Consider the following 11,436-nt stretch of genomic DNA (forward strand, 5'->3'; position numbering starts at 1 on the left):
CGTCATCTGCCATTCGCTATCGCGGCACATTACTGTCGGTCGAGGCAGCATCCAGAAGTGCTTCGTGAATGTCGCTGTCAGCACTACAGCAACCGAGAACTGCCCGCCAGAGAAATCGAATGAGATATTTAACAGCGAGACTGTTCTAATCAGTCCCCGCAGTGGGGCGCCTGCAGCTTGCAGGCGTCGCGACGGTGAGTGGCGACACCGCGGGTTCTCGAGCATCCGCAGGGACATCCCCAAATGGGGATGATGGTGAACTGTGCATCACCACGGACCCGAGCACCCGCGCCTCGCCGTGCGTGGCATCGCCGTGTCCGGGGAAAAGGGGATCCTGGTGGTTGAGCTGATGCCGAGCGTTTGGACCCTTAAGGCCCCTTGGCGAAGGCAACACACCACTTTGGCCCCAGCTTCCTGCAGACGGCACCTCCGGCCTGACCCGACCGGGGGGAATCGGCAGTCGCCTTTTCCTATCCTCCTCTTCATCTTTTACTTTCCTATCTCTGTCTCACAACTCTCCTATATCCTACTCGCTTCTTGGTTTTTCCTTTTTTTCCTGGCGGCGAGGGTTAACCTTTTGTGACCAACTACCCTGAGTTGCGTCATATTTGGTTATAGTTGAGGTGTACAGCTGGCGTGGGCAGGACTTGCTATCAAGTTCCTGTCCCGTCCCCTTGTTGGACTCCGTGGTGGGTGGCTGGCACCATGACCGAAAAACAAAGTTTTTTTATGGCTCCCCAACTTTCAAAACCTAATCGCTCTCTCAAAAGAGGGCGGAACGAGGCAGACAACTTCTTTCAAAAAAGAAAAGTAACTTTCCCCAAATATCATGTGATCCACAGTGAACAAGATAAACAGGCAAGAATAATATCCCCCTTCCTTGTGTCAAAGTGCTTGACTGAAACCCTAGGCATTGGCTATAAGCTGTCAAAAATGTCCAGCGGCGACTTATTGCTCGAACTGTGTGACAATGTCCAACATTCTAAGCTCTCCAACCTAACGTCCATAGGGGAAATCCCGGTCTCCGTGACTCCTCATCGCTCACTAAACACTGTCCGAGGCGTAATATCGGAAAATGATTTTCTTCACATAACTGAAAAAGAAATGCTCGAAGGGCTCATCGACCAAGACGTCATAGATGTCCACCGAATCAAAATCCGGAAGGACAACAAGGAAATAGACACAAAACACATGATCCTGACGTTCAACACCTTCCCTGCCCGACACAATCGACGTGGGATATATGAAAATCAATGTAAGACCATACATACCAAACCCTCGCAATTGTTTCAACTGCCAAAGGTTCGGCCACGGCTCACAGAGTTGCCGCGGTCGCATAAATTGCGCAAAATGTGCCTCGAACGATCACCAGGCTGATGTATGTGACGCAGCCCGGTGCTGTGCAAACTGTGAAGGAGAACATGCCGCATACTCCAGCGCCTGTCCGTCCAGGAAGAAAGAAAAAGAGATAATCACCATAAAGACAAAAGAAAACATTTCTTTTAAAGAAGCGAGAAGGCGTTTTGCGCTTACAAACACATTCTCCTTCACAGGAAAACAAAACTTCGCTGATGTGGTGCGCAGGGGCGTAGCACCACACAGCACTCCGGCACCTGCCAAGGCCGCTCCCACCGAGCCTATGGCAGGGCCATCCACGCCCCAGGCAGGCTCAGCGAAAGCTGCCCTGTCACTACTAACACAACCGCGGCTGCGCGGTCCTCCAGCACCTCTGTTGAGGTGATAGATACAACACCCAATCCGCCTCCATTACAGCGGCGGAACAGCTCTCTTGAGCGAAAAAAAAAACAGGCCCCTCATAACGGGCCCACCACATAAGTAAATCCCCTTTCATTTTCTCTCAAAAACACTAGCATGGCTTTTTTAATTCAATGGAATTGCAGAGGACTTATGCGGAATTATAGTGACATAACACCTATTTTAGGGTCAATGTTACCCATAGCTTTATGTCTTCAGGAGACCAATCTTGGTCCACAACATGTGCATATCCTGAAACATTATCAAACTTTTAGACGCGATCGCGAGCAGGCAAATCGACTCTCAGGAGGCGTCGCAATTGTCGTCCAAAGCGGCGTCCCTGCTCGAGAAATCAAGCTCAATACAAAACTTGAGGCGGTTGCAGTCATCATCGTCAGCTATAAAACACTAACAATCTGTTCCGTATACATTCCTCCACATTTTACATTAACAGTCCATGATCTAGAAGAATTGATACATGCACTTCCAGAGCCATATCTGGTAGTTGGGGATTTTAACACTCACTCCCCTTTTTGGGGAAGCGAGCGCTGCGACTCTAGGGGGCAAAGAATCGAAGATTTTATCCTCTCAAATAACATCTGTCTTTTAAATACAGGAAAAGCAACTTATTGTTGCCCAAGCTCGGCAAAAATGAGCTTTCTTGATTTATCTTTCGCATCACCATCGGTTTTTACCGATTTTAAATGGGATGTTTTAAATGACCCTCTGGGAAGTGATCACCTACCTATTATCATCAGCCTCTTATCGTCTACTGCAGTCATCCCCACAAGACCACGGCGCTGGAAACTTCACCTCGCCGACTGGTCACTTTTTACAGCTAATGCCACGCTAGAAAAAGAATTTTGTGAAGACCTGACCATCGACGAAATTAACGAAAGGTTTACTACATGCATAATATCGGCCGCTACACTAGCCATACCACAAACAACAGGACTCGTACACAAAAAACATAAAGTATGGTGGACACAAGAATGCACATTGGCAAAAAAACAACAACAAAATAAAGGTTGGGGCTCTCTGCGTCGGTATCCCACAGCGGAGAACTTGATTGCCTTTAAGAGGGCCAAGGCCAGAGCGCGATTCGTTCGGAGAAATGCCGAGAAATCCTCGTGGCAGAAATATGTGTCCTCAATAAACTGCTCAATAACCTCAAAAAAAATGTGAGAAAAGGTTCGAAGATTCAGTAGTGACCATACCTCTTTCACACTCCGTCTATTGACTACACCCGGGACACAAACATCATTAGAAGAACAGGCCAACGTACTAGGTGAGCATTTTGCTGAAGTTTCCAGTTCGTCCAATTACACAAACACGTTCCAGAAGTACAAAGCAATAGCAGAAAAACAAAAACTTCCATTTGCAGCAGGTATGCACGAGGACTACAATCAACCCATCACACTCCAGGAATTGATTAGGGCATTATGTTCTGGTAAAAAGACAGCAACAGGCCCAGATAATATGCATTACGCTATGCTTGCCCATCTCTCTGAGGCTGCCGTGCAGGCATTGTTGAAATTTTTCAACAAAATATGGACAACTGGAAATGTACCTGAGGAGTGGAAGCAATAATAGTACCTTTTCTGAAACCCGGAAAACAAAAACAAGTCCTAACAATCACAGACCGATAGGCCTCACCAGCTGCATCGCTAAATCTTTCGAAAGCATAGTAAACATTAGACTGACCTTCACACTTGAATCTCGTCGACTCTTAGATTTACATCAATGTGGATTTAAGAAAGCATGTTCGGCCACTGATCACCTTGTCCGCCTAGAAAACACCATCCGGGAGGCGTTCATCCACAAACAGCACTGTATCGGGGTCTTCTTCGATTTGGAGAAGGTCTATGATACCGCGTGGAAGTTCGGCATCCTCCATGACCTAACAGTGCTAGGGATCCGCGGCAAGATGCTGAACTGCTTGAACGACTTCCTGACTAACCGCACATTCAGAGTCCGTCTGGGAGCAACTCTATCAATGACATTCACCCAAGAGAATGGCGTACCCCAGGGATGCATTTTAAGTACGACACTCTTTATAGTAAAAATGAATTCTTTGGCCAAAGTAATACCTAAGTCCGTAATGTAATCAGTTTATGTAGATGACATACAGATAGCATACACTTCTTCCAACATACTGTCCTGCGAGAGACAAATACAAATCACACTAACCAAACTGGCTGCTTGGGCAGAGAAAAATGGATTCAAGTTCTCCCCTCAAAAAACAGTAGCTGTTTTGTTCTCATTACGACGAGGCCTACAGGTAGATCCCAATCTGTGCTTGAATCAAACCACACTGCCAGTCAAACAGGAACATAAATTTTTAGGCGTCACTTTTGACAAGAAACTTACATTTCTGTCACACATTAACAACCTGAAAAAGAAAGCATCCCAAGCCCTCAATATATTAAAGGTACTCTCGCGAAAACGGTGGGGGTCAGATAGAGCATGCCTATTGCAAATATATCGCTCTTTGGTGCGCTCCAAGCTGGACTACGGGTGCGTGGTGTATGGTTCGGCAAGACCATCCTACTTGAAACGACTGGACCCTGTTCATAATCTTGGTTTGCGCCTATCAACTGGAGCATATAAATCATCCCCGGTAAATAGTCTTTACGTTGAATCTAATGAGCCCACACTAGAGGATAGAAGAGTCACACTAACATGCACGTACATCCTAAAAACCCGTTCTCTCCATAAACATCTCTGCTATCCCATTGTTACCAAGTGCCCATCTAGGAGATTATTCAATAATAAATCACATTTTATCAGGCCACTAATAATGCGCTTCGAAGATAAATGTGAAGACTTAGCAGTGCTGGACGCCCTACCTAATATTGCACAAAGACATGAATATCTACCACCATGGTACAACCTTCCTTCGGTGTGTGACTTCACACTGACACACGTAAACAAAGAGAAAATACCACACGAGCACATACTGAAAGAGTTCTTTGCACTACAAGAAAAATATAACACTTACACTGAATTTTACACTGATGGCTCAAAAACAGAAAGTCATGTCGGAAGTGCAGTAATTCAAGGAACAAATGAAAAAATGATACGATTGCCACAGTATGTATCGGTATTTACTGCGGAGTGTTATGCCATCTTTGTAGCTGTAGAACAAATAGTAAAACAAAACATAAAAATAGCATCATTTACACCGATTCGCTGAGTATGCTAAAAGCGCTGCATTCTACAAACGCTGCTGAACCCATAATAGGAAAAATCATACATAACATAGTTAAAATTACAAAGTAAAAACATAACATTATATTCTGCTGGGTCCCTAGTCATGTTGGAATTTTAGGTAATGAGAGAGCAGATGCTTGCGCAGCACAAGCTAGAATTGGCCATATAAAACAAGTTAACATACCACAGAGGGATTTTTCTAAATTACTGCACAGTAAACTCGGGAATAAATGGCAGATTGCATGGGACGAACAAACAAACAACAAACTACATTCTATAAAACCTGTTTTGGGAGAATGGAGATCATGGACACATCAGGAGCGTTTCATAGAAGTTATTTTGTGTCGACTACGCATTGGACACACACACCTTACTCACAACTTCTTACTTACAAAAAAAGACAAACCTCTCTGCGAAATGTGTGGCGATGAACTCACGGTAAACCACATTTTAATTGTATGCAAAAAACTGGAACAACTGAGGAAAAAATATTTCACAACATTGTACAATAAATACATCTCACTACACCCCATGTTACTTTTAGGAGATCAAGCACTGGTTGATTTTTCAAGCATTTTTAAATTTCTTAGAGAAGCCAATGTTTTATAAAAACTTTAGATATAAAAAGCGTAACCTTTAACAAAAGCTCTAACCGTGTCTTTGGCGCATCATAGCCTCAGTTGCTTTTGCGCCATTAAAATCAACATAACAAACTAACTAACTGTTCTAATCAGTGTGCTTAGGATGCCGAAAGAAGCATTAACTCTTAAAGAACCAAGAAGTGCCTGCTTCTCCTGCTGTAGCCTTACAGCAGACATCATCACCTACTATGGTACAGTTTAGGAGGTAACCAGCACAGGACAAATCCATGGTGTAATCAAGCCAGCAGTGTGAAGGAAGCGTATGGCGTCTGTGCATGCTGGGAGGACTTCTGAGCCGATGAAGATAAGCCTACCAGTGTTCCAGCCCCATTTATCTTGTAACAGGCAATGGCGCTGTTGGACTGGACCATTTGGCAACTTCAGAATATGTCCAGTAAGTGAAACGCACCGATTTTCTTTGCGCCTACACACTAGGCACGAATACGCTTGTATGAAAAAAAAGGAGTAACCTGTACTCTAGCGCAATCCCTTTTGCATAATGCAGTGCATTAGATGCCATCTTACTCCATTTTTACCGCTTTCTGCTTATGAAGGCAAAATATAAAATTTAAAGCGAGCCCTTGTGTTGGCACGAAAGATAATTCGTGATTCTTTTCAGCTTGGGATAGTACGCCTCTTTTTTCCCCTCCCAAAATAGGTTAAATACTTAAAAAAGATCAAATAGAAACTATAGGAGTAGGCGAGAAACCTGTAAGGCTCCTACAGGATTGATAAATACCGCTGTTGTGAGTAATAAATGTCCTGGAGTGTACAGCGGCGCACCGATGTCAAACGGAAACTATGTCGGCGACGTTTTCTTCTTTCTGCCCACTGGAGGCGTCACACCATAGATTTTTACAGAAGCACTGAAAAGTAAAGTCTATCCGGAGTGGCTGGTGTGATCTGGTTGACGCATTCCTTGGAGCTGTAACAACGTCAACCTTTACTCAACTGCAGTGAGACGACCAGGAGCTTCGACCGCTCATCGATTACCTTGAAGGCTGCACGTCACGCCCACCTCGCCGCTTGTCGCAAGCGCTGACCTTGTTTTCCCTCCGCAACGGCGTTTTGTAGAAACAGACATTCGCCGCCCCTCAGCCATTGTACCTCCTCCTCGTACCTGTCGCTCTTCGCGCCGACTTCCTGCGCGCCTGTGACGATGAACCCCCTTCTGGCCATATTCGCTTCGCTCGCACATTTCCCCGAATTCGCAAGAAGTACCACAGGCCGAAGTTTGCGGCAACAGTGCCACAGTATGTGAAATCTTGCCGTGACTGGAAATGCTTGAAAATCAGAAGAAAAATGCTCGTGACGTATCTGATATCAAGGAACAGTTTTTGGTATGATTTGAAGCTTTGGAATCTTCCATATCAGCACTAGAATCATTTTCCTGTGGTCAAAGCCGTGAAGAGCCGCGTTCTTTCTCTTCTCTAACAAATGGTATAATTTCAAACTTAATTAGTAAGATGGATTACTTGGAAAACAGCACGCGACGTAATAACATCATAGTTTATGGCCAGACTGACGAAGAAGAGGAAACCAACAACACTTTGCTCGGAAATGTTTCTCAGTTTCTTACGGAAAAACAAAGTATCGAATGCCCTCAGATCAAGCGTTGCCACAGGATAGGCAAAATGTGCAACGGTCGGGTTCATCCAGTTGTTCTGAGACTCCTTGATTTTCGCCAAGAATCAATGTAATGAATAATGTTTCTAAGCTAAAACTAGAAGGGTCTTAAGTTTACATTAAGGAGTATATTTCGCTTAGGGTGCGCTCTGTTCGACAAAAACTGTGGGACGCCTTGGCTTCTTTTCGCAGCAACGGTTGGCGGGTGCGGTTGCATTTTCACCATTTTGGCACGATTGGGATCACGCTTCAAATTTCTTTGTTAAGCTGTCTGGTACGCCAAATAATCCGAATAATCCTTGTGTACACAATGTATTTCCATCGTCCTCACTAAAATCGGGTCTGTCTACTTCATCGCAGTATTTCCCGCGCAGTATACATTCTGAATGACTTGCTTGAAACTCTGTGGAAAGTCTGACCCTCTTCAATATTAATGTTCGAAGCGTCTACAATAAATGTGTCAATATACTCTCGTTCATTTCTGTCTATTCACCTCATATTGTTGCCATGACTAAAACTTGGCTGCATGATGGCGTCTAGGACTGTGAATTCACTCCTCCTGGTTATACTTCATTTCGGGGAGAAAGGCCAATAGGTAGAGGAGGGGGCGTCGCTATGCTTGTCCGACCAGACCTTAAGGTTACCTTTTGCCTAGTCCCCCGAATACGGAATCTTTTTGGTGCAGAATCATTTTCCCAAAATGCTCCATCGTTATCTGTGCCTTCTATCGCCCACCTGCATCTCCTGTCGGCAACTTGCTTAATCTGTATCGGTTGAAATTTGAAAACAATTTCGGTGCGTCCAGCTTCGTGTGTATGGGCGATTTTATAGCCCCTAGCATTCCTTGTCCATCCTTAGGTGATACTGGTAAGGACATTTCCATTTGTACTGAGCTTTTGGATATTTCTACAACCTTTGGTCTTTCACAAATTGTCGATGGTACAACTAGAAATGACGCATTGCTAGACCTAGTTTTCCTATGTTCTGATAAAAAGTATAACTGAAAACCGCTGTCCCCGAGACATACAGTCACACTCCTGCAGATAATGGTAAAGTGAGCTATGAGACTATCTCAAAGCTACCTCGCATTTCTCGCCTTCGAGTCCTCGAATTTTACAATGCTTCTTGGATGACTGGGGACGTCTCTGCAGAATGGAAGGTGGCCAAAATTGTGCCCGTTTTGAGAGCTGTAAAGCAGTGAACAAGCAACGCATCTTTCCAGCATTCGCCCTACTGAGCTGCGGAGGTAAGCTTATGGACTGAACGGTCTACCAGCGCATCACATTTTCCTGGAAATCCGAACACAGAATCCCCAAGTAATGAAATGGTTCCGTCAAAGGTGGTCAGAGGTTTATAATATCATCCCTCTCGTTTCGTCACTTAAAGAAAACCGCCATGCTGGGCGCATCACAGCAGCTGACTTTTTCTATATCAAGGCTGCTTTCGATTCTATTTTTCATCGCGCCACACTCGCAGCATTGGCCAGTATTAGAATTGGAGGAATAGTATGCATGTGGACTGAAGACTACGTAAAAGATCGGCAAGATTTCACCAGTACTCCAAACGCTCGAACGCCGTTTCACACAGTAGAGAAAGGCGCACATCAGGGGGCCGTACTCAGCCTACTTGTGTTCACCATCACCCTGATAAAAGTAACAAAGATACAACGAGGAATACACAGTAGGATTTATTCCTAAGACATCTAGGTCTGGAACGCGTTACATTCTCACCACGTTACCAAGAAACGTCCCCAGAAAGTTATTGAAGACTATAATGTATTGTCTCCCAGTTGGTCTCTAACCCTCTTAAGAAAACAAAAACCGCTGTCATGGCTTTCACAGGAAAAAAATGACCTGGTATCCACTTTTTCTATGTGGACGTGTGAACACAACGATTCGTGAGCATTGTTATAGATGAAAATCTCTCTTGGACTCCCCAAAAGTAAAATGCGTCACGAGAGAGTTGCCACAGAACCCCTAGTTTTCAGAGAAAGGCGCGAAGACGATGGCGCTGCGATTGCCGCTCCATGGTTCACCTTCGAAAAGGCTATGCTGAAGGAATGTTCCGTTACTTCCTGCCAGTTTTTCACAAAGTATCGCCACTAGAGGTCACTAGAGGCCGCGCGGAACAAAAGCCTGCGACTCAGTCTTGGCCTCCGAAGGGGTTCATTGGCTTCTCGAACAGTAGTGGAAGCTGGATACCTTTTCTTCGACGTGATCATTTCTCAGGAAAGCTTGCAAACACAACACACACACATGTGCTCCAAGGAAAAACGCACTTCCTGCACCGGATTCACATAGGCCACAGTAAATATAGCTTTGGCCAAGCTGCGAAACCGCTCAGCCTCCCAAATATTAGTGAGCCAAAAATATTCCAGCCTACAACCGTTCTACCCTGAACACTCTCTACTCTAAAGTTAAACCTGCACATACCGTGTGAAAGTGAAAATATGAAAAGACATATGCCAAAAGTGGTGCTACTGAAAGCGGCTTTGACTTCCTTTGCTGACAAATTCGCGCATTAACTCTGCGTACATGCACGTCTTCACAGACGCCTAGAATTCACAGGTGTCTTCCTCTTGTGGTCTTTATGTGCTCTCGACGGTCCCAACCATTTTCCATCGCCTGCAACGAAACACATCCTCGATGGCAGCAGAGCTCTGCGGGAATAACAAAGCTCTCTCCCATATCTCGCTACGAAGCCCTGGTCGTTGGGTTGTCTTTATGGAATTTCAAACAGCGCCACAATATCTGTTCGAACTACTAAAAAAACAATCACTAACCGCTTTCTGTGTACAATAATTACATAAATCAGCAGGCTATTTTTGCAGGCCACTCTATAGAATTTGAGTGAATTCCACCTCACTACAATCACAGCCAACGAAAAAGTGGCGAAGACCGCTGAGGACATCAACACCTCAATTACAAGCTCATTTGCTTCATGTTGATTGAGGCCTTCCAACTAGCTAGAAAAATCGCTTACGAGGAAAAAACACCGGCTGTGCAGCCTGTCAACATATCACAACCAATTTCTGCTCTCCAAAGACCCACACCTCAGATCAATACTGTCACCCAGACTATATTGCCATCTGGAAACGCTTACTCATCAATTTCGTAGCGTGGAGGCCCAGAGAACATGAAAGGTCGCTTTCCACAGATGACGAGGCGAACTTTGCCTAAACATTGCAGGAAGCACAAATGCATGCACTCCTCTTTTCAAGAAGACTACAATTTTTGGACGTGGTAAAACTAAGAGTCAACGCGAAATTCTAGAGGCATACCATATTATTAAACAAGCAGATCTATGTGTTAGTGACACGACGCTTAGTCTATTCGATAAAGAAGTTAGATTCTTGAACTCCGTAACTTAATGTGTTGCACAATGATTGCGGTTCTGATTATTGTCTGTGATGCTGCAATCTACCTTTTCTTGTAAATATCTCATGTGTGCGCAAGCGTGGTTTGATGCTGAAAGGTATAAATGTGATCGTTTCTGAAATAAATGCAGTCTATATTCCAGCATCGTCCTGTGCTCCTGTTCTATGTCTCCGTGCTTTGCGCTGGTTTTCTTTCCGCAATCATCGATTTCGTCAAAACGCTGCTTTAACAAGCGCTCTGCAGTTCTGTTTAGCTCAAGCGAAGAGTCCCGGTTGCGACAACTGCTGCTTAGTAGAAACAGTGAAGCATATTTTCTTAGAATGCCCAACATATACGAAGGAGCGTGCACAATATGAACACATTATAGAATCACTCACTCAAGTGCCTCTAACGCACGACTGTCTATTTGGACCCTTACTTAACCCACCATAGGTAGCACAGACACGCCATGAACTTTTTATTGGATTATTTAGAAGAGTTGGTCTCCTAGACAATCTGAAACTCCTCCGTTCGGCAATCTCACTGCGCATTCTCCATGCAGTGAAGTCTGCCAACGCATTTCCTACACTTCTCTCATCTCATATTTCGCTCCCAGTATTCCTTGTCCATGCATAGTAGGAAATCAGCGGATTTAAAAGCCAGCTAAATTCTCTCTTTGTCAATTAAAGAGCTTCATCGTCTTCTCAAATATGAAATGAATTTGCTCTAAGTATATTTCAATTTTACCAAATGGGAAATCAACCCAAACATATGTGCAGAACATTTCTAGCTGGCAAGGAACCGTCTAGTGCTCGAAATCACGTTTCAGTGAAAGGACAAAACAT

Source organism: Amblyomma americanum, unplaced genomic scaffold, assembly GCF_052857255.1.
Source record: "Amblyomma americanum isolate KBUSLIRL-KWMA unplaced genomic scaffold, ASM5285725v1 scaffold_97, whole genome shotgun sequence".
NCBI lineage: Eukaryota > Metazoa > Arthropoda > Arachnida > Ixodida > Ixodidae > Amblyomma > Amblyomma americanum.